Source organism: Linepithema humile, chromosome 2 (assembly GCF_040581485.1).
Source record: "Linepithema humile isolate Giens D197 chromosome 2, Lhum_UNIL_v1.0, whole genome shotgun sequence".
NCBI lineage: Eukaryota > Metazoa > Arthropoda > Insecta > Hymenoptera > Formicidae > Linepithema > Linepithema humile.
Genome location: NC_090129.1, coordinates 10,763,945 through 10,788,207, shown reverse-complemented (window position 1 = coordinate 10,788,207; position 24,263 = coordinate 10,763,945). Strand labels below are relative to the sequence as shown.

General features: G+C 30.2%; 1 long non-coding RNA gene and 1 pseudogene across 1 annotated transcript; one reads left to right on the top strand and one right to left on the bottom strand.

Moving 5' to 3' along the window:
• Positions 1-4,200: 4,200 nt before the first annotated feature.
• LOC105669852 (cytochrome P450 4C1-like) lies at positions 4,201-21,759 on the top strand (annotated as a pseudogene).
• A 48-nt stretch (positions 21,760-21,807) lies between these two features.
• On the bottom strand, positions 21,808-22,642 carry LOC136998087 (uncharacterized). Its single transcript, XR_010888657.1, has 4 exons — positions 22,550-22,642; positions 22,211-22,472; positions 22,105-22,143; positions 21,808-22,010 (listed from the first exon to the last, which is right to left on the bottom strand). It is a non-coding gene; the product is annotated as an uncharacterized lncRNA (long non-coding RNA).
• Positions 22,643-24,263: the final 1,621 nt, after the last annotated feature.

The window sequence follows — 24,263 nt, the reverse complement described above, 5'->3', positions numbered from 1 at the left end:
GAGGATCTAGACACGACATATCATTCAGCCTATGGTGACGACGAAACCACTAACATCGTTCCATTAAGACGATCGGAGCGAAGCACAAAGGGCATACCACCCAAGCGTCTGATAAACGAAATAAATGTCGTTCACGATGAAGTAAAGGAGCCAAAGAGCTACAACGAGGCTGTGACTAGTTCATTTAAGGATCAGTGGATTAAAGCAATGCAGGAGGAGATGGCATCTCTAAAGGATAATCAGACATGGGAGCTATCGGAATTACCCCGTGATAGGAAGGCAATTGGCTGCAAATGGATTTACAAAGTGAAGCGTGAGGCGGATGGGAGTATCCGTCGCTTTAAGGCTCGACTGCTCTCACAAGGTTATTCACAGAAATATGGTGAAGATTATGACCAAGTCTTTGCACCAGTCGTGAAGCATTCAACGTTTCGCGTGTTACTCTCACTGGCAGCAAGAAATAATATGGAAATATACCATATGGATGCCAAAACAGCGTTTCTAAATGGAACTATAAACGAAACAATATACATGAAGCAACCTCCTGGATTCGTAACGGAAGATCAACCCAATTCGGTATGTCGGCTAAACAAAAGTCTATATGGTCTAAAACAATCTGCCAGATCCTGGAACCAGACATTACATGCAGCACTTTCATCATCAGGATTTTTACAAGGTGAGGCAGATCCCTGTATGTATCGCAAGAAATTTAATAATGATTGGTGCTATATTCTCGTTTATGTCGATGATATTATCATTGTGAGCAGGAAACACAAACTCATTAAAGAAGTCGAGTCAATATTGAAGTCAAAATTTCAAATTGAAAATTTAGGCCCAATTAAAGAATATTTCGGTCTTGAAATTTTTAAAGATGCAGACGAAATATATAATATCAGTCAATCAACATATATTAAAGGGATAATTGCAGATTTTTCATTGACTGACGCTAAAATCTCAGAAGTACCAATGAACAGCAATTATGGAAAAGATATAAACGAGTCTGATATTTTGCCAGATACCGATAAATATCGAAAATTGATTGGCCGTTTACTATATGTCAGTGTTATTTCGCGACCAGATATATCTGCTAGCGTAAGCATTTTAGCACAAAAGGTCAGTGGACCTACGCAGCAAGACTGGAATGAGCTTAAACGTGTGGTCAGGTATTTAAAGGGCACGATGAATTTTAAACTGAAGCTTGGTAGCGTCAGCGTAGATGCACCACTTATTGGGTACGCAGATGCCAATTGGGCAGAAAATAAACAGGACCGCAAGTCAAACAGTGGTCACATTTTCTTCGTTTTTGGAGCAGCGGTAAGCTGGTGTTGTAGAAAACAACCATGTGTGGCGCTTTCGTCTACAGAAGCGGAGTTCATATCGCTTTGCGAAGCTGGACAGGAGGCAATATGGTTGAGACGCTTGTTACGGGATTTCAACGTCGATATCAAGACACCAACAGTTATCTACGAGGACAATCAGAGTTGCCTGAAATTCATTGAAGAGGAAAGACTGTCAAATCGAACTAAGCATATTGACACAAAAAGACACTTTATTCGACACCACATGAAGAAAGGTGACATCTCCTGCTCATACTGTCCAAGCGAAAACATGATTGCGGATCTGTTGACGAAGCCACTGGGAGCAGCCAAAGTAAAAGAACTGCGAGAAGGCTGTGGCTTATATATTTGTAATAATTGAGGAGGAGTGTTGAATATTGCAATTATTATAGACATTTTTGTATGAGTAACCTCTCATGTTATTTAGATTTCTATGGTAAAGTTTTAGTTTGAAAGGTTGGTAGTATCGTTAATAGTTAAGTTGGTTTTTGTAACATGGTTCACACATATAGTACTTCCTTTTCTTTTTGCGTGTGTTCTGTGGTCACTTCCATTCTCTCTCTCATGTATAACGTTGACTTGTGTTTTTATAATAAATCTATAATTGAAACGCATAATCGGCAGGGCTTGCTTATTTCATACACGAGATACTTACATTGATCGCAAAACTCTAACAGGGCTTCTGAGAACCGCCCATAGTTAATACAGAGCGCCCCTGCTTCCTGTTAATTTCAAGAACTCGTTGGCTCGCCGGTCGATATTAAATCGGTAGAGTCTGATATGTTTGGAGGGAAGCTTGACAGGCTGGCCGGGCCTTACTCAAACCGCTCCGTTCTTTCTGACGGCGTTAAATCCGGGATCTTTTGCACCTTCTGCAGCAGGGCGAGGTCCTCTGATGCGTTTCCGTTTACGTCTCTTTGGCGTTGCTGTTGGAAGCAAGGCATTGTTAGAAAACAGGTTTTAGATGGCGAAAGCAACGGGGGTGCGATACGTGACCTTTTTTTCGGCTTTGTCACCGGCATGTGACTCCTTCGGTGATTCCCCGGCGTCCGGTCTTCTCTGCGATGCTGAGGTCTTCGCTCATAGCACAGTGCACGCAACTACCGTTCGCTCGGGTTATTGCCTTAGAATCTCTAATGAAATCCTTAACTAACACAACATGCATGTCTTAACGACGTTCTGTAGTCGTCTTTTTCATTACGTCTTTGAGACATTACCTAAAGACGATGTACAGACGTATGACGGATCTTTTGTAAGACGTCACTAAAAGGACTCATAAAGTCGTTTGCTATGGTAATTCTGTGAGAGATGCAAAATTTACAATTTCATTTATTTATGCCTAATTTAGACCGGTGAATGATCTTACTTGTGGAGTGGATAGTTTGACCCAAATAATTTTTTATAATTAATAAAAAAATTAACCACAAGTAAAATCATCCTCCGGTCTAGACAGGGCATTAATTGTAGAGTGCTTCAATAAAATATTGTAAAACAAAGGGCTTCAAGAAATCCAAGTTGATGAGGCGATGGACTGTCAGGTAATAGTAATAAAGTAATATAAGGTAGTTTGAAACTGTAGTTTATATTCTATAAAAATAATTTTTTAACCTATATATGTCTCTTATGCTCTGTTTGACGTTTTTAAATTAGATTAACCACTTTACTCCACCGGGTCAAAAATAACATTCTTAATCCAAGGTAATCATTGTTTTTTTAATTTAGTATTATTTTAATATATAAAATATATAAAATTATAAATAAGGGTAAATTAAAATTATAATTTATGCTCTATAATAGTAATAATAATTTTGTAACCTATAATTTTATTGCAGTATGCTTGAATTCAGTGAGCTAAATATTATGAATATGCTAGCAGTGTGGCAGCAAAAACGCAGCAAACGAGCAAAAACAAAATCGAGCATGATTTATTGTCACGATGTGAAAAAATTGTTTGTCTCCTTATGTTGGTTTGATTGGATTAATTCAGTGCTCGGAATTAGTTGAACATTTCAGCCGATTTCCGCGGTATACGCCTCCTTTTCTTTCCTTACCGCGCGCGCCGCAACCGCTTGGGCCAGCGTCGCCGAGCGTTAGGAGCGGCACTATCTGATTAGGTTCTGTGACTAGGTTCTTCTCCTTATTTATTAAAATTTTAAAAAATTTATTAAAATTTATTAAAAATAAATTTTTATTTTTAAATTTATTAAGTGGAAATATTTCAATAGATTTCTACGTCACCCATGAGGTACTAATGCTGACACGTTTTTTAAAAAGTGGTTTCTATCTACATTGTTGCGTCAATTGTTCATTCTCACACATAAAAGGCCAAGAAAATCTAATTAAAAAAATCTTTTTTATATATATTTTTTTTTTAAATTAAGAATTTATTTTTATCTTTAGTGGAATAGGCCTACGGGGGAAACCACTTAAAAAAAAACGCGTCAGCATTAGTATCTCATGGGTGACGTGGAAATCTATTGAAATATTTCCACTTAATAAATTTAAAAATAAAATATTTATTTTTAATAAATTTTTTAAAATTTTAATAAATAGGGAGAAGAACCCACTCATAATCAGATAGTGTCGCTCCTAATGCTCGGCGGCGCTGGCCCTAGCGGCTGCGGCGCGCGCGGTAAGGAGAGGAAAGAAGGCGTATACCGCGGAAATCGGCTGAAATGTTCAACTAATTCCGAGCACTGGTTTAATTGATTGAACAATTAGCATTTTTATTATATTATATTTGCATAATATTATGGAAATTGATTTGAAATAAACTTGCATTATTATTGAATAGCAAATTAATTTATAAATAGTGAGTTTGCATTCTATTTGCGTTAGATCTGACGTCAGAATGTATATAATAAATTACAGTAAAGACAACTTTGACGAGCAAACAAGATTTTATAAAGTGAGTAGATGAGGTTCACGTTTCAGTTGCGAAAATTACGGTGAAGACACCGTACAGGCTGCGTTACTGAGACCTGCAGTTCATAACGTTTATGCGGCAATCAAACGCAGGTGAGCATTGCTATAAATACATTTTACGTTTGCTTGGAACACTGCCATGTAACAAAAGAACATCAATTTGAACATTTAATAAAATAATAAGCATTTATACCATTTACAGAAACATTCGAGACCACACGCGCGTTTACACACCCATTCACACACGCGCACGCACGCACGCACACACACACAGAGTAAAAAAGTTTTGGAGTCAATAAATGGTACGAGAGTGACATTTATTGACTCCATTTATTAACGCCTCTGGCTCTTCTTTTTCTGAATTATTAGCCGACGTTAGATCGCCTCTGACTATATTTATTAAGGGGGACTTTTACTCTCTTTATGAGGCAAAAAAATACGTGATCTTAGGGAATTTTTTATAAAAAAAATTATTCGACATATTGATCTCAAATTTAGAGGTTGATTTAATTACATTTACAGCAATATTTGTGAATTTTTATATATAAAAAAAGTTTCAAGTATAGATGGTAGAAAGCACTGAGTGAGGGCATTCCAAAAAATTGCATCTTGCTTGTGTTGAAAACATCTCCGGAAATCATTTGTAACAAGAAAATGAAAAAGATTCCTAATCTATATAAATGTAATTATCTGTGGAACTAGAATATTTTAAAAATGTTGAAAATTGACAAAATGGTGGCCTTTTGACGAAAAATAATCAAATTTTGTCTAAAAATTGCTAATTTGTTTAAATAAAAAAAAACAGTAACAGATATGGCAACAAGTTCCACCGATAGACAGTTATCTTCTTGAGATTCATGTAAAATTTGAAGCCAATCTCTTGATTGATTCTCGAGATTTCTTCAACATCAGGTCAAAGAAAGTAGTTTCGAGAAAAAAGCTTTAAAATTTTTGTTATGTGCGAGAAATATTTACTACTCACCATTAAAATGTTATAACTTTGTTAGTTTTTAGAATTTTGCCTAATTATTTTAGAAACATTCTCAAAGGGTCAGTCTTTTGGAAAATACAAAAAAAATACGATTTTTTGACTCAACAAGGTAGAGGTCTCTCTTGTCAGTCCACAATACATTGTCTCCGATTTCATTTATAAAAATTGCCAGCCCACGATAAACCGTCTCTGGCTATTCTTATTTGGCAATTGTTTCAAAATTATGTTAATATAAAAAACTTTCATTGATAAATAGAAGGTAATATCAATTGACATTGAAACAATTGCTTTAAATTACAACAAGTAATAACTAACCTTTTTACCCAGTTTTTATTCGTGTCTGTCTTTAGAAAGAAACAAATTTTTTGTTTCATTATTTTTATACTGTGCACAGCACACTAAATACTAAATACTATATATTTTTATATAGACACATAAAATACATACACATAAAAGTAACGTACAGTGGGTCAGAAGTTGGAGCACTACTAGATAGTGTAAATTTTGCAATCCATTTTTTTTTTGTTTTATTATCAGCTATTTCTAATTAAATCTCAGTTCGATGTCTCTATCTCAATATCCGGGGAATAATCTATATTGTTCTCTTTTACCTTATCACCACTATATTACATAAACACAAATGCACAAATTTTTCACATTAATTTCTTTTACTTAGCATCCAAATTCTGTTTTAAGGGTTTCATATCATTTTTAATATAATTTACAAGCTTAACAAGTTTATTTTACATGTACAAAATGTATAACTTCAGAAGAAAAAGAATATTAAATTAACAGGGGGAACACCAAACATAAAGTAATACGATGCAACTCTCAAGAATAAGCGAAAAAAACGCGTTTAAACATTTACGTTGTCTACCAAGCGCTAACAACGAATTGACACATAAGCGGCGTGGCTTATGTCAGTAGATACAACATTTGCATCATTTAGTTTAATACATTCATATTCTAATTTCTCTAAAATACTTTTATTTGTGTGCTCCATGTGTATGTATTATGTATATTATGTGCTCCATATTATGTATATTCATGTCTATGTATATTATGTATATTCATATCTATTCATATCTATGTAAAAAAATTAATATCATTTTGTATATTGTATATATTTTTATAATAAATGTATATGTCATATAACTTATTTATAAAGCATAAAATATAAAGATATTTTTAATTTCTTGTGTCTATCATTTGTAAAAAAATCTTGATAAAAGAAACAACATTTATTTTGCGACTTGCAATAATCTGTTTCAACATATGTTTTTTTTAAATACTTACAATTAGCCTTATTTTATGTGCTTAATTTGGTATTTAGTATCATACTTTAGTAATAAAATATGTGGCATATATCATTACATTTATTGTAAAAACAGTATCTAAAATGGTGTTAATTTTTTACATAGATATTTTGATATGAATATAGATAATGATATGAATATAGATAATAAGGAGCACATAATATACATAATATATATACATAAAACATATAAAGTAATAAAAGTATCTTACAATAAAGAATAAGACAAGTTAAAGGCTATTTTCTCGTGGACTGGCAAATTTGTAGAAATAAAGTCAGAGACAATCCATCATGTTTTGATAATTTTTAATAAATATAATCAGAGACGATTAATTATGAGCTGACAAAATTTAATACGTATAGTCATAGGCGATCTATCATCAGCTGACAATTTGTAATAATATCGTCAGAAGCAATCTAACGTGTGCTGACAAATTAAAATAAATATTGTCAAAGGCAATTTATCTGTGAGCTGGCAATTTGTAATAAATATTGTCAGAGATGATTTATCCTGGACTGGCAATTTTTTATAAATGAAGAGGCGATCTACCGTAAAGTGACAAATTTTTTTAATTGACAACGGCATATTCTTTCCCCCTCGAAATCGTGAAACTTTTGTCTGAAACATTTTTTCATATCTTCTTTAATTTTTGAGAAAATCGATTAGACTGATTAAAATGGTCCATCCTGTATATACAGGATGGCCTCGAACATTCCGGCGAGGTTTTGAGATCTTATAGAAAATTTGATTTTGAACTAATAATTTCCTACAAACATGAGTCAAAAAATGCTTCCTTAAAAAGTTAGCGCCCAAAAACTTTTGAAATCATAGTTATTTTATACATTTTTAAAAATATTAGTAAATATAATGTAAGTGTGATGAATATCCGCGTATTCTCCGTTTGAAAATATTTTAGGCATTTTTAAGCAAATTCCATAGGAATTACTTCTCAAGAATAGATCATACGGGGTTCTGTGTAATTGCTGCGTAGCTAAACGTTACCCGCACTCATGTTATCTAGGAATGGCTTAGCGCGTGGTTTAGCGCGTGAAAGGGAGTGCATACGTACACGGTACGTCGCGTCGCTTGCGTGTGGGAGGAAGCCATCCTCACTCCATCCCCCAGCGCGTAGAATATTCCATCCCTTGTATATACAGGGTATATCAGAACTGGTGGAAAAGTTTTTAATGCCAGATTCTTTATAAAATTTTAAGACGAAAAACTTTTAACAAAAAAATTATCCGATAAATAGAATTTAAATGGTGAGGCATTGAAGTTGACGTATTGGAGCGCATGAAACTCGCGCGGTCAGGATCGGCACGACCGAGTTCGGCACACGTTCCACTCATGACTCGTGTATCGTGGCGATGAGTTTTTCTCATTATTCTACATTATTCTGCTATTAGTAATATGAATTAATTAGTAATTAATCTTATTAATAATGATATTTATCTTTAATAACCCTTAATCCCGACGGTTCTTTTCGGCACCTTTAATCTCGACTCATGGGTCGCTTTGCGTCTTTGCGTTATTTGGATCAGTAAAAACGCTTTAAAAAATCTGAAAAAATTTATGGAGCTTCTTTCAACCTTCAACTTGAAGTCCCAATTATAATATTTCGATAAACATTATTTTTTTATATAGTTTGTTATTAAGAAATGGAGGTACCTTACAGCACTTTAAAATTTCGCTTAGGTCGAAAACGACCCATGAGTCGGGATTAAGGATTAATCAATAATTACTTGTGTACTTTGATTACGTATTAGTTGCATAGTCCTTAAACGTGGGATATGCGGGATATGCGGGATATGCAGGATATTGATTAGATTAACTTAACAAATGACAATTTAAAATAAATAATTAATAAATAAATTGATCATAATTTTATCAATCAATTAATTAATTAATTATTCAAATAATTGAAATTAGTTTCCCATATTTCCCCGTGTTTAAGAACTAAGCAACTAGTACGTAATAGAGAATAAATCAATAATGAATAATTCAATAATTGTGTAAGTAATATCGACTAAGATTCAAAGAATATAAAAAATTTCAAATACGTATTTTTTTATGAAATATTGGGTTTAATGTCTTTCGATTAATTTGAAAAGAATTACATTTGCTCTATGCACATTACAAAATAAACAAATTACAGCAAATGTTCAAAATGTCCACCACCCACTACAATGCATAGACGCGCACGTTTTATTACATTTTGACACGCTCTTTCGATCATGTCTGCCGTGATGTAGCCTAAAAATGTCATTTCTTCTTCAAAAAAGTATACGAGTTGTAGTACGTGAACTTAATTTATCTGCAAGTAACGTTAATAAAATTTTGAAAGACAATAAAATGCACGCTTATCATTACACTCGTGTGCAAGACTTTCCACCCGAAGACTACGTTGCTAGAATCGAATTTTGTATGTAGCTACTTGAATAAGAAGAAAATAATAACAATTTTGTAAATAAAATACTATTTACGGATAAATCAAATTTTTCAAGAAAAGAAATGTTTAACATTTACAATTGCCATTTTTGGGGAGAAGAAAGCCCTAACATCATTAGCAGAAGAGGTTTCCAAATCAAATTCAGCCGCAATTTATGGGCTGGTATTATTGAAGACTCTCTGGTAACTATTTTATTTATTTATTAATCAATTCTTTCATTTATTTATCTATTTATTTATTCATATTAATACACGATCTAAATAGCTCGTAAATAAATTGTTAAATTCATGTTGTTTATAATTTTTATGTTTATAATGAAGTAGTATGACTTGTAAATATTTTTCAGATTGGACCATACGAATTGCCGCCACATTTGAATGGGAAAACTTATACGAATTTTTTGAATAATGATTTGCCTGAACTATTGGAAGATGTTCCATTGTATGTTCGAAGAGATATGTTTCTTCAGCATGATGGTGCTCCCCGCACTTTTCTGTTAGAGCGAGACAAATTTTAAACAATAAATATCTAAATGCTTGGATAGGTCGTGGTGGACCAATAAATCTGGTCCGCAAGATCACCAGATTTCAATCCGCTAGACTTTTTCCTATGAGGCCACATGAAAGAGCTCGTATATCGCGAACCCATCGATAATGATGCAGAACTGGAGGGGAAGATATTGACATCTTTAGGCTACATCACGGCAGACATGATCGAGAGAGCGTGTCAAAATGTAATAAAACGTCTATGCATTGCAGTAGGTGGTGGACACTTTGAACATTTGCTGTAATTTGTTTATTTTGTAATGTGCATAGAGCAATTGTAATTTTTTTCAAATTAATCGAAAGACATTAAACCCAATATTTCATAAAAAATACGTATTTGAAATTTTTTATATTCTTTGAATCTTAGTCGATATTACTTACACAATTATTGAATTATTCATTATTGATTTATTCTCTATTACGTACTAGTTGCTTAGTTCTTAAACACGGGGAAATATGAGAAACTAATTTCAGTTGTTTGAGTAATTAATTAATTGATTGATAAAATTATGATCAATTTATTTATTAATTATTTATTTTAAATTGTCATTTGTTAAGTTAATCTAATCAATATCCCGCATATCCCACGTTTAAGGACTATGCAACTAGTACGTAATCAAAGTACACAAGTAATTATTGATTAATAAAGATAAATATCATTGTTAATAAGATTAATTACTAATTAATTTATATTACTAATAGCAGAATAATGTAGAATAATGAGAAAAACTCATCGCCACGATACACGAGTCATGAGTGGAACGTGTGCCGAACTCGGTCATGCCGATCCTGACCGCGCGAGTTTCATGCGCTCTCATACGTCAATTTCAATGCCTCACCATTTAAATTCTATTCATCAGATCATTTTTTTGTAAAGAGTTTTTCGTCTTAGAATTTTATGAAGAATCTGGCATTAAAAACTTTTCCGCCAGTTCTGATACACTCTGTGTATTAAAATACAATAATAATATTAAGGCTCTAATAAAAATATCAATTATATTCCCTGATAGCCACCTGTCTGTGTTGTTGCTGCCACATTGCTGAAAACAAAGGGCATTAGATTTCAGCAAATTTAGAACAAGGTGTGTGAGTCATTTGCCTCTGGTATGATATCACATAAATTCAGCATGTGTTGCTGTCAAGTTGCTATGTGTTTGCTGTCAATAGTTTATCGCTGTACATAAAGAGCAAAATGACAGCAAGTTGCCGACAACACATGCCGAGTCATAAATTTTAGCAAAAATTCAACAGCGTGTCGAAAACGGTTAAATATATTTTTTGCACCCTTACTCTTTTCAAACATATAAAATAATAAGTAAATAAATCCTTTTTTTTATTATTACCAGAATGAAGAATTTACTTATTTATTATTTTACATATTTATTATATATATATATATATATACCTCGCCGCAAATATCTATAGGTAGAAACCGAAGCTGTGTTAATTTGCCACAAATATCGTCGATGTATCGCCTATTTATTTATTAAATTGCATGCACTCGCGAAAACACACATACACACATACACAAAGATAGGTCATTTTCGATATTTGATATTGATTACAAGACACAATTAACATATTTAAACAGCTTTTAACAAATTAATATATTTAAATAGTTTTTAACAAATATACGACAAAAGCACAGACATCATTATCTTTTTCTATCACCGTCATGTTGCTCTTATGTTGTCGAAAATGAATGACAAAGCAAAATGTTTTCCATGAATAGAAGTCATTTTGTTGGCAACAAAATGAGCAACAGTTGCTCTCCGTTTGCTCTGAATCTGCTGACACGAAATGTTTCAAATCTGCCCTCGTGTTGTTGAATACGTATGACTATGCTTTACGTTTTTAGCAAATATACAGCAACTAGTCGAAAATTCATGCTCAGCATTAAGTTGCATGATCTTGCAAAACATGCTTGGCTATCAGGGTTAGGTGAAAAAGGCAAAAACAGTCGTTATTCATGCAATATTAGAGCACTAAAGATGTAGGTATTCTCACGTCTGCGCCATTTTCGCTCCATTCCCCCATTCCTTGTCCTCTCGCCTAATCACCATAAACTTCTTAGCTCAGCGAGGGCGAGCTAAGAAGCTAAAAGGGCGAGAGGGCAAGGAATGGGGGAGTGGAGCGAAAATGGCGCAGACGTGAGAATACTCACGTTTATAGTACCTTAGCAATATATTATACCATACCCATACGGAACATAATATCCAATGGACGTCCATATAATCTCCATAACTCCATACTACATCTATCTCTACGATGGATATTGGATAGGTTTCTATTAAAAATCCATATTATTTCCATGATAAATGACGATATAAATCCATCATAAATGTCTATTAGACATCTGTTATCGATGTTTGATAGAAGTATCAGTATCCATAGTAACGAATATTGTTAGGGCATCGTCGATGTCAAACGTTTCAGCTGATCATTCAGCCATCTTCAGTGCTAACGTTACAAATCTGTTTAGTAGAAAGATTGTGGTTTCAATTCGTCATTAATAAAATTATTTGGAAGTAAAGTCACAAATATGATTGCGAGATAGTCTTGTTTATGTATGTAGGTATTAACAGAATGTCACCATGTTCTCAACTGTCTCACAGTTCTCGACTGTCTCACAGTCGTGACATTCTGTTAACACCTATATAAACAAGACTATCTCGCAATCATATTTGTGACTTTACTTCCAAATAATTTTATTAATGACGAATTGAAACTACAATCTATCAGCTCTATGAAATATCTATGGAACATCTATGATTGCTCCATATGATATCTATGAACATATTTAATGGATGTCGAATGGAGGTATGTAATGCGGAACTGTGGATGTCTAGTAGACATTTATAGGAGATTACATAGACATCTAATAGAGATTTCGAATCTCCATGATGGACATCTAGTGGATATCCATTAGAGCTTTTTATTCCGTGTGGGTATATTATAAAGACAAACGTTTCGACCTATATTAGGCCTTCATCAGGCCTTCTTACAGATGTCTTTAAGACATTTGCGCTACCTGGGTACACATATACATATGTACGAATGCATTATTTTATTAATTCCGTTAAAAAAAGTACATTTTTTGCGGATAAAAGAAAAAAAACTCTTTTTTGATTGTTTTTTAAATGTTTTTTTGTCAGAAAAATAACGTTTTTTTGATCGTTTCTTAAACGTTTTTTTATCGGAAAAATAACGTTTCTCTTAACATATTTTGGGTTGACATTTTTACCAATGAGAAACGTTTTTTAGAACCGTTATGAAACGTTTCAAAGAAACATTTGTGAAACGTTTCTGAAACGAACATGTGCTATTGGGATTTTTAATTATGATTTATTTATTCAAACAAATTAAATAACCCAAAAAAATGTAAAGAATGGATTTAATATAATATTAAAATAATGAAATAATAAAGAGCCAAAAAACCAATGCTTTCACTACCGTTTATTAAATCAATTTCAAGCGATTTCTGATTATTTATCTTTTTAAATATTACATAACTCGTATTCAGGACATTCAGGACCAAATCAGGAAATAGAAGAAAAGTTAAGAAGATTTCAATTTATTCAACAAAAAATGATTATTACTTTAATGCTATTATGCATTTTTCTTATATTATTGTGCCATTATCTTATTCATCATGGAAGATTTTGGCAACTTATCGATCAAATACCAGGACCACCGGCATTCTTATTAATCGGCAATACTCTTATATGGTGCTGCAGTTCATTAGGCAAGTAAAATTATGTACATTTACAAATTAATAAGTAGCATTTACAAAAAAGTATTTATTAGTAAAAGTATTTATTAGTAAAATACAAAAATATCAATAATATTGATGATTTGACACAATACTTTAACGTTTACGGTAACAATAACGATAACGTTGATAACGATAATCATAAAATTATCAAGCATAATAATATATACAATATTTTTAGAATTTATAACATTTAATTAGATTTCCTTTTATTTTTTATGCAATAATATTTATTATTTTTGATCATTATATATTTTTATTTTTTATTTTCAATAAAATTCTCTCGTGAACGATCTCATTTTCAATTTTTCTTTAAATATAAATTAGTAAAAAATGATAACGCAAAAAATCAGATAATTTATTATGATCAATAATATTTGTATCAGAATTCGTAACAGTAAACAAGATAAAGATTAATTCTAATACAGTCAATCAATGGCGCATATATAGAAATAATTGATTGTAATTTTTTAATAATTATCCAGTAAACGCAAAGTAACAGTAACGCAACATTGATGTTATAATTTTCCACTCAACAATATAATTGTTACGTACAAGGCATGTTGTATTGCAGTTACATTGTTGAGTGGGAAATTATAACATTATAACATTGACGTTATATTACTGTTAGCTTGTGTTTACTGGGTATATATATTAAAATACAATTAGTAATTATTTTCTTAAACTGAAATTTTCAGAAGATTGTTTGAAGAAACTAGAGAAATATATAAAAATTTATTATCCCATCATGAAGGCGTGGAGTTTTAATCTTGCATTTGTCGTAGCTAGTCATCCTGATGATGTAAAGGTGAAAGAAATATTTAGAGATAAGCAAATCTTTATTATTATATTATAATTTAATTAAATATTATTTTCTTTAGACGATGTAAGATATACACATATACAGGATGATTCTCGTAAACGTACTTATTGAATATCTCGGAAAGAACTCATGATGCGTTCTTTTCGAGATATTGAGATAATGAGTACGTTTATGAGAATCACTCTGCATGTATTTCTCATTGTTATATTAGAGTTTTATAAATGTTAAATAACAAAATTCGATATTTACAGTTTGTATTTGGAATTGTACGTTTGCCGGCTAATACAAATGAGAGTTGTTCAGAAAATAATTAACTTTATTTAATATTTTCTTAGACATAATTTTGTAAAAACAATTACACTTGTAGCAAGATAACACATAAATTACACTCCCTTTCTGTGGATTTTTTTATATTATTTATCTATAATTTTTTATATGATTGTAGACAATATTAAACATTCCGGCAGAACATGTTCGAAAAGGGTTTATATACACATTTATTTATCCTTGGTTGGGCACTGGCATAATCACTAGTGAAGGTAACGTTATAGATCTAACATAATTCTCATTTCTAATATGTACAATATTTCGAATTGGAAATATATAAAAACTATACTTTTTAATTTTGATAAATGTCTACAAATACTCAGACCCGATTGTCCTGATATTGTCCTTTCATGTATGTTCAGTCTATAGTTCTGAGTAATGTTAATAAACAAAATAAGTTTTAAGAATTACATGTAATTTTCAAACGCCATAAAGGTTTTCACATATTTATCAATAAGAGGTACAGAATTTACAGTTCTTTGTTAGTAAAATTATTTATCCTGATGTATAAACTTGAATAACTTAATTTTTAAGGCAGGTATTACGACAAATACAATATTAGTGATTTAGAGTGTTATTACAATAAAAGAGAATATTATTTTATCTCTATTACAGCAACAAAATGGCGTAAAAGACGAAAGATGCTAACACCAGCATTTCATTTTGATATCTTAAAACAGTTTGTTGATGTTCTAATCGAGGAGGGTAATGACTTGACACAACGTTTGAATGACAACGTAAGGATTGATTGTTAATGATTTAATTTCTTTTATTAGTCATCATATGTTGAATGCAATATGCGGTACGTTCGAAATTTACAAAAACTTTTTTCTCTTTATTGACATTTAATTGATTAAATATTTATTATAATTATAATAATTTTTTATTAATTATACTTAATATTTGAGCACTGATAAACTTCTACACAGGGTTGAGAAAGTTATTTTGTAAAAGTATCTAGTTAAAGTTACAGTTCTTTTGACTAAAAAGACAACTAGTTACAGTTACAAGTTACCGACTCTGAAAAGTAACACGTTACAGTTATAGTTACTGAAAAAGTAACAAGTCGTTACTTTTCAGTTACTTTTTTGCAATAAATGTGCACTACTATTTTAAATATAAGAATCTTACATTTCAAGATTTATTAACTTATTATATACTACATAGGTACTTAATTTTGTGTTATATTATTTTATATGTAATAAATCACAATTGTTTTAAACTTAAAATATTAAATTAATTAATAATTAAAAATAAATTATTATATACTTAGAATAAAAATTATAGGATTAAGATTTTTCAGTTTAAAAATTCACGAATTTCACACTAATAGTCGTAACTTTCCGAAAAATCGTAGACTAATGTTTCAGTTCTTCTTAAAGTCTCAACTTTATGCTTATGTGATAATCATCCTCAAAGATAATTTATTACTGGGTGGCAGTGCATTCTTTAAATGAAAATTTGTTTATTTCTGTTGAATTTCATAATTAATATCTATACATTTAGTCTATTTATTTAACAAATATCGAATCTACACTTAATATGACAAATTCCATGACAATTTTGTTCCTTTCCTTATGCATATGTTTATGCGACTATGCAAGTGTGTCTGGATAGGCCCTAATTCTTACAATTAATACAATCGTATATAGAATATTAAATTAACTGTTAAATTAGTTACTAATTACCATAAATGTGTAACTAAGTTAAGTTACAGTTATAGATGAAGAAAAAGGAACAAAGTTAATTTATAGTTATCGAAAAAAAATAACTGTAACTGTAACTTCGTCACAAGTAACGAGTTACTTCCAAGCCCTGCTTCTACATAACTTTAAACAACAATGTGTTAGATTGTAACATTTAATTGAAAGATTATCTTCTTTAATAGAATATCTCCTTTTATGATATTAAATTATTATGATTAAAATAAAAATCTTAACAAATATTTATGTACAACTTATATACAATTTATATACAACTTTAATCAATAATTTATAGAAACCGCTATGGGAACTTCTTTGAAAGATATGGACAAAAATCAGGCAAAAGAGTATTGTCAAGCAATTCATGAAATCGGTAAAATAATTTTAACTAGGTAACTATGCAATACAACTTAACAATATATATATATATATATGTATAACTAATTGCATAAACACGTTTAAGTATATTCCACATATTTTAGAGGATGTTTGAATATAAAAAAAATATAAAGTTTTGATTAGTATTTCACAAAAGTATTATGATGTAACTTATAGAATCATTTAAAGTCGCACACAGACTTTAAATATAATGCTATTATTTTCTTATATAACGTTACATATATTTGTGCACATAGAATAAAAAAACCGTGGCTTTATTCTGATGTGACATTTGCGCTTTCATCACTGGGTCGAAAGCAAGCTAAGAATTTAAAAATATTGCATGGATTCACCGAAAAAGTGAGTGAGAATCGCGTGTTATTTAAAATTGTGCAGAATTTTTGTGTAAATAAAGATATAATAAAGATATAATAATATTTAAATAAAATTATTAACAATCTAATATGTTAGCAGTACATTTAGCAGCATTTAGCAATAAGTGATGAACGAATTTTCCTTAGGTTATTGCAGAAAGGAAACAATATCATAAAAACACTGATGGGCGATATTTGAAGCAATTTGAAAATGGTTCACTAAGCCTTGATGAAGAAATAATAGGAGGTGCATACACATATACACACACACATATACACACACACATAAATACTTATGTGTATATCATGGACAAAGTGATAAATGAGGCATTATGCATAATGCCCGAGAGTAGTCGGACAGAGTGATAAATATTTGTTTATGTAAATATTAATTTATCGTTTTGACCGGGTAATATAAATAGAAATAAATCTGAATAAATAAATATATATATAAATATTTATCACTCTGCCCGACTAGTCTCGGGCATTATGCATAATGCCTATCATTGTTCACTTTCTCCATAACATACAGGTATAAATGTGTTTGTGTTTGTACGTCGTATATGCGCACGCGTGCGTATAAAATGTGACAGTTTTTATTATTATTATTTATATACACATATATTTATATACATTGGGTTAATCCGAAAATTCTCCTTTAGAGTTTACTTTTTATTTTTATAGAAAATTTACAGGATCTTTCTGATCAACTCTGATTAATAAATTAATACCATACATTAAATACAAAATATTTTTATCCTTCTCAGTACGAAAAAAGCGACTAGCTATGTTGGATCTTCTGATAGCGATGTCTGACGATAACAAGATGAGTGATTTAGACATCAGAGAAGAAGTTGATACCTTGATGTTTGCGGTAGATATCTGAAATTACTTACATTTATTAAATAATACCATAACAAATATATTTGTAAAAAAATTTGTAAAGAGTTCAAAATACATTATGTAAAATCAAATTGTTTCATATAAAAACAATTAAGCTTATTTATATGAGCTATTTCATAAAATAATTATTTTTACTTTAATGTGATACAATGAACAACAATAATATTTTTCTGATTAATAATCGTTTAATTAAATTAATAACGTCGACGATCAATAAAATTGAAATGCAATTGTTAATTTTTCGAAATTTTTCAATATATTCGTGTTTCGTTTTATACGGGTACAATGTGTCCAAAAATTATATAAAAAGAGAACTTTACAAATTTGACAATTTCTAACTTGCTTTTTATTTTTGCAAAGTCTTTTTATACATACACGAGGGATTCAGAGGAAAAGTGGATCAAATCCGTTTTTATTAATTGTTAGAAAATTAGTTCTAAAATTAAAATTGTTCTAATTGTGTACAGCAACATGTACACTATTTTTCATAGTTTCTTTTAATTTTAATTTAAACATTTGCATTTTTAAATTATTCAGTAAAACCTGTTCAGATTTTTTTTAATTTATACATGAATTTAAAAAAGGATTCCACTTTTTCTCTGAACTCTTCATATGTAGTCTATGTATAACGCAAAGGAATGAATAAAATATATTCTTCCCATTATAGGGTCACGATACAACAACAATATCTGTATGCTTCACGATATTGCTATTAGCTGAACATAAGAATATTCAGGTATATCATAATTATATTGATTTTCAAATACATAGTAAATATTTCATTGACTATATTAATTAAATATATAATTAATTACATTTAATATTGTTTGTGTTTTCTGATAATATTAGAACAAATAGTTAAAATTACTGTAATAAATAAAAAAAGATATATAAAGTCTATAAAGTCTATAAAGTCTATAAAGATATAATCTGCTTAAATTTATAATTAAATAAAATGGTTATGTATATAAATATAAAAGGATATATATATTCTGTATTCTGTGTGTGTCGCATAGATAATTCAATTAAAAGTGACACAAATACAAATCAAATGAAACGTGTAAAAATTTGTTCAATAATGTAGGATCGTGTCAGAAGTGAAATTAATGCAGTCATGCAAGAGAACAATGGAAAACTTACTACAACAGCATTAGATAATATGCCATATTTGGAAAGATGTTTGAAGGAATCGTTGAGATTGTATCCTAGCGTTCCTTATATAGTTCGAGTTCCGTGCAAAGATATAATATTACGTGAGTAATTAATAAAAAGTATGTTTTATATATATTTTTATAAAACTACAAAAAAGATGTTATATTGATTGATATTATATTGATAAACTGACTAGTTCATAATTTAATATTAATTTCTGACGAAAATATTTAAAAAAAATAGTAAGTTATTGTATGAAAAAGCTTTTACTTAAATGAAATAATTTATATAAAAATATTCACTTTACAATTTGAATAATTTTTAATTATCTTAATAAATTGTGTTTTGTGATATTTTCAGAATCATATATTGTGCCTTCTGGAACAATAATAATTATTCCTATTAAAATGATTCACAGAAATCCTGATTTCTGGCCAAATCCAGGTGTTTTTGATCCAGACAGATTTTTACCAGAAAATATTGAAAATCGTCATACTTTTTCCTATTTACCGTTTAGTCCAGGATCACGAAATTGTTTAGGTAATATTTACAATATTTACAAATTCTTAATATGTAAATTATTTCTAATGTTCTAATTTTTTTTTTTTTATGGATAATGATAGGTCAGCGATTCGCCATGATGGAGTTGAAGATTATAATGGCTTCTTTAGTGCGTAACTTTTATTTAGAACCTGTTGATTATTTGAAAGATCTTCAATTCACAATGGACTTAGTAAATCGAGTTGCTCATCCAGTCCGTGCAAAATTCATTCCAATCAAGGTTTAAGTACATCTTGAATAATACTGTCAGCGGTACTTAAACTTTGAGGACTCATAACTCAAGAAGTTACCATCGCAAAAAAGTTTATAACCAGTGTTTTGAAAACGCCTTGATATCAGCTACAAGATTATGCAGTAAAAAATGGAGTCAGCGATCTGATATGTTCCCAGATAGCAAAATCGGACAGAGCACGTTTTGCAAATTATATGCTGTATACTATATCGACAAAATGCTGTCAATATTTTTGCAGAGTATGCCGTTTCAGTTAATGTCGTCAGAAACGTAGCAAAAATCGAGTATAACGTGTATCATTATGTAATGGCAGAAATGCGGCAAAAATTAAGCATAGCTTACCAACATAAATAGAACAAATTTCAAACATTTTATGCTGGCATAATATATCGGCAGAATGCATGCAGAGATTGCACATAACTTGCTGTCACGGTGTAACAACAGATTGTCGGCAGAAATCAAACTTGTCGGCGAGCACGCTATGACGGCAAAAACACGGCAGAAATGCAGCATGCTCTGCCGTCACATGATGATATTTAATTAAATGATATTATGATACATCGTACATTTAATTTAATGGTACTTTAATACAATTAATAAAATTAATAATTTCTTTTTAAAAAACTTCCCAGTCAACAATGATTTATAATAATAATGTAACTGTGATAGAACGGCTGTTCTTTCGGAAGTAATAGCTATGTCAAATGTAAGATACATGGAAAGTACCGGAGCTTCAAAATGTCCGCCACATTTCAGGGAACAATGACATCACGGTTATAACCGTTGTTGATATATCATAGAGGTAACAATTACCAAAAATTATGTCTATGGTTGTTTGACGGTCTAATGTGGTTATATATCAGAGGTAACATTTATAGAATATTAATGTTTATTTCATCAATACCGTTTTATAACAAGTATGTAGTATAAAGGGAGTTAGGTATATATCTCGGTGATATTATAGTTATATACGGGAGGGAAAAAAGAAAAGATTTCAAATTATTTTAATTATTTATGAAATCTAATAGAAAAACGTTAAGAAGAACAATAAAATAATAATATGCTCATACAAAGCATTATTATTAAATCAACTAAGTGTTCTTCCCAAGTTTTCTACGAGATTTCAAAAATAATTAAATATAATTTATTAACCTGAAATAAAAATAATAAATATATTTATAATGCGAACAAAACTTATTATTTGTTTTTAAAACTTTTTATATAACTTGTCGTTATAAAAGTTTGTATAATAATAGAACAAAATTAAATTTTTTTGACAATTACATATAAAAAATGAAAATAAACTTATAAGTTACATTAAAAGAAGAATATAGTAATAAAAAACTATTCTGTATTTCTATTCTTGTCAACGGGCGCCCGAATAGCTTTTTTATTTATGCGTGAATCCCTTTGTTTTCCTTGACAGAACCATTCGCTCACGATTTCCTCAAAAGCCGTCTCTGTATATTGATAATGGGCTCTGCCAGTATCTATAGAATAAATGAAAACATTTTCAATTCATATAAATTATTAACTTAGCTGAAAGAGCACATTTGTGTTTAATAGAATTTAAATATTAAACTCTAAAAATTAGAATAAGAAATTACTATTCGATTTACCTCGTAAAATTTCAATGATGTAAAGTCCTTGTAATTTAAAGTTGTTTCTCTATCCTAACCAAGAACAATCCTTGGCCACTGCGCTAGAGAATACTTTTTGTAGCATCCTTAAAATGCAATTTTTAGCATTTTTGCCGCCCACACCAAGCAAATAGTTCGTCTAAAATAAAAATATTAAATAAATAAATATATGTGTGCATGTGTGCGTGTGCGTGTGAGTTGTATATTTCCGTCAATTAGGAGTAATCTACATTGAATTACAATATTACATTATATATTATTAATTAATTATGAATTGTAATTATTATGTTATAATGTATAATATAAAAAATAAAGAATTATTATTATGTCATTATTATATTTACAATTATAAATTTAAATATTAAAAACTTACAAAATTTGCAGTAAAAGCTTTATCGTTTTGTAGGTCTTGATTAAAAGTTTGTAAAACTGCTAAAGATCCCAGCGGCAAATTCTTGACAATTTCATTTGTTTCCGTATGGACAACTTTTTAAGCTAGTGTATTATCTAAGAATAATTTTTTGAGAGCGGCAAGTTCTAGTGATTGTTTAGTTACTTCTGTCACCAACGTGGAAACGAGATCTATAATTTAATTCAAATAATAAGCTTTGAAACTAGAAAACTACACATTTTTTTATTGCATATAAATAACTTCATGAAAATAAGCAGTTTATACCTTTTGTGGCCATGTTTTTCACTATTTCCATCATCATATCTGAAAAAATCGTGTATAATGAATATAAATATAAATTTTTAATTATAAACAAAATTAGTTAACATACCAAGAATGCAACGAAATGGTTCCTCAGAAGATAAATTTGATTCTGCAAAACCTTCTGTTAAAATATGCATCATATTTAAAATAAAAATTAAGAATTTGGTTAATTATTGTTTAATTATTATTGAGTATAATAAGAGTGAAATGTAAACCTTTATTAAATGGATTTATCACATTTCTTTTTCCAGCTGATTGTGGTGAATTCCAAGCAGGCTCTGTCACGCTTTTCTGCTTTCCCGAATTTTGCAAATGGATTAATTTAAAATCTGTGAAAATAATACTGTACGTAATTTAAAAGCAATTATATGTAACTACAGAAACTATAAGAACCAACTATAAAAACCTTCAGTAAACGGATGGTGCACGACAGTAGAATTCGTTAAATTGACATCAGCTACAATTTTAGGTTTAGTGTAATTATTCACATTTAATTCAACCCCCGAATAAAATAATATAATTATATGCATTATATAATTACAAATTCTAAATACATAGATTAGACTTAATTTAACAATAAAATTAAATAATAACATTAACATTATTGTTTAACAATAATACATTATTACTGATCGTTACCTTGTATCAATTATCCTGTTGCAAGTACTTGCGCATCCTTCAGTGATAGAATATCACTTTCGTTTGTAATTGGCAGGTCAAGTTGCATGATATTATTATCCACTAATGACTGAGGAAAAGATAAGTTAACTTTTTCTTTCAATTTTGGTGGTTCCAGAAGTTTTAACAGCTCTTCATCCGATGTTGTATCATCATTGTTTGTGTAAAGAACACTTTTTTTGGTACGGGAGACTTTTAAATTTTCTTCGATACATTCATCGGTGGATGATATATCATCAGCTCGTCTACGAGCCTTGTCTAAGGTATCTAAAACACAAAATAGCACATATCATTACATAATGCCTAACATCAGAATTAAACATGAACACGGTTACTTCTGCAAATATTACACTAGTTTACAGTCAAAAATTATTTTGAACCAAACAAGGTGTTTCTTATAGATTTTTGGATCCTGAAAACAATTCCGCAAACCAAATTTTACCAGCACGTCTGGTTTCCAAAATAATTGAGGTTTAATATGTAAAAAATGAGATTTTTTGCAATATTTGATATTTTTTTGTAAGAAAGGTTAACGTTATCTTGAAATTCTGATCAGAAATCATGAATGTATTGTTCATCCCCTATAAAATGCATTTTTTAAATTTCGATATCTTACTTTTTAGCCATGTTATAAAGGATTAAATTTAGGAGCTATTTCTAATATGGGAACGCGCGCGCGCGCTCCTGAGGCTCCTAGCTTTAATCCTTCATAACATGGCATAAAAAGTAAGATATCGAAATTAAAAAAAATGCATTTTATAGGGGATGAACAATACATTTATGATTTCTGATCAGAATTCAAGATAACGTCAACCTTTCTTACAAAAAAATATCAAATATCGCAAAAAACCCTATTTTTACATATTAAACCTCAATTATTTTGGAAACCTGACATGCTGGTGAAATTTGGTTTACGGCATTGTTTCAGCAATCAAAAATCTATAAGAAACACTATCTGATTTAAAATAATTAAAAAAATTTTTTTTTGTAAACTAGTATTATTGAAAAATCTTACCATACAATCCTTCAAAGTTGATATCGTACAATGTCCATTTTTTGTCTTTTGTCGAAGGTTTTGTTGATTTAGCAATGAGACGACGCACATCTTTTGCTTTGGGCCACCAACACTTTCTTCTGTCTGATGTTAGCCAATATTCAGGCACCTCTGATGTTATTTCATCAGAGCAATCTGAATCATCGTCGATGAATGAAACTACCGCAAATCCTGGCTTCAGGAAAAATTATAGGCGAATACGTAAACAGTATTTATTTATCGTGTAAATTTACAAAAATCAGAAGGAAAAGTGAGCTTATTGCAAAGGTATAGCGAATTGCAAAGGTATAGCAATTTAGATAAACGATAATACTATGAAACTATGAAAAATATTACATTTTAATTTTTTATACCTTTTCTTTGTTTCCGCCACTCATCTCGCAGTACT